Here is a 1,699-nt window from a genome sequence, read left to right as displayed (position 1 = left end):
TCTTTCTTTATGGCTGTGATCACTTTACCCACGAACGGATCATAAAAATGAAGACTTTATCATTTTAAAAGGAGTCTGCGGTGAACTGGGCCTTCATGGGTCTTATTGTGATCTGGACCAAATGAGGAAAAAATCTAATGAGAGAATAATGAAGATGAGAGAGGGAGATCAGGACAGCTCTACCTTTAATACTTCTACTTTTTAATGAACGCTCCTTTACATAAAGCTCTCTGAATAAGAATATCTATCTGAATTTTTGCTGTCTCTCCCTCCCGACATCCTCAGCGCCCCAATCTTGGACAGTTTTAAGAAGGCAATCAAAACGCACCTTTTCCTCAAGGCCTTTCCCCATTAGATATCCCCATCTACCCCCCCAGACCCCCTACCTGACCCTGTGAAGCGACCTTGGGTTTCTTCAAAGTCGCTATATAAATATCAGTTATTATTATTTATTTCCCTAATGTTTACCGCACAGTCTGCCTCCTCATCGTAGCTGAAACATTCACACATGACCTTTGACTACTATTTTGTGATACTGAAACCTGAGTATTTTATATCATGGTTATTGTAGCCTTACAATCCGTTTTAGAAACGATTACTATGACTACTAAAGTGCTACATGTCCAAACTACCAAAACAAGCCATAAAAGCCAAGTGAAAATAAATAAAAACTGCTAAAACAACATCAAATATCATCAGAGTATTCAAAACAAGAGCGTAAAAGTAACAGTGCAGTTTTATTTTTAATATAGGCACTGAAATAATTTTCTGATTTAGTTTCAGACATGTGGAGCATAAAAACTGAACCCTGCTGGTCCATGTTTGTTCCTAACCACGTTCTGTATATCATCTATTAAAATCTCTCAGTTTATGCAGTCTTTGGTTCTGAATCTGCGGACTTAAAGCAGACTTGTCCCAGACGACCTGTGTTTGGTAAACATGAACCTATTAAAAATTGCCTTGTTACTCTCATTTCATTTTGGCATGTCATCGTTAAAAAAAACCCCACATTTATGTACATTTACATTCTAATTCAGGCTGCTGATAACATGCCTTTGAAGTTTGACTTTTTGCACAATAACAATAGTTATAGGCAACTAGTCATCATATCTTCCGCTCCATGAAACATGTTAATGCTCAGTAGTACACATATATGGTTCTTTAATGTATTTGCATGGTATGAAAATTAGTTAATTTTCAATGAGTATAAATGCGGCTGAAACTGGTAAAACAGGTGCAACCCAAATAATTCAACATTAACAAAATAATAAAACATTATAGTCATTATGGCCTCTAGAAACATGTTTTTTGGGGGAGGTGGGGTAGTGCACTATAGGCCCCTGTGGCGCAGCCTAAGCTTTTGTCCTTAATGGCAATTTTTCCCCTTACATTACTTATACTTTTATACTTTAAGTAGTTTGAAACCAGAAGTTTTACACTTTTACTTGAGTAAAAAGCTTGAGTTGATACTTCAACTAATAACGAAGTCTTTTTAAACCCTAGTATCTATACTTCTACTTGAGTAATGAATGTGAATACTTTTGACACTTCTGTTTGGGAGGGATAGTGTTGACATTCGAAGTCCCTCTCTCTAAAAAGATGTTTACTCTGTGACTACTAACAGCAGCTTTAAAAGTGAAATTGTAATAACATTGGCTCCCTTTTTCTCAATGACGAGGCTTTTATTTTGGCGCTGACC

This window comes from Notolabrus celidotus, chromosome 19 (genome assembly GCF_009762535.1).
Source record: "Notolabrus celidotus isolate fNotCel1 chromosome 19, fNotCel1.pri, whole genome shotgun sequence".
In the NCBI taxonomy this organism is placed as follows: domain Eukaryota; kingdom Metazoa; phylum Chordata; class Actinopteri; order Labriformes; family Labridae; genus Notolabrus; species Notolabrus celidotus.
Note: the sequence above shows the minus strand (reverse complement) of the source record.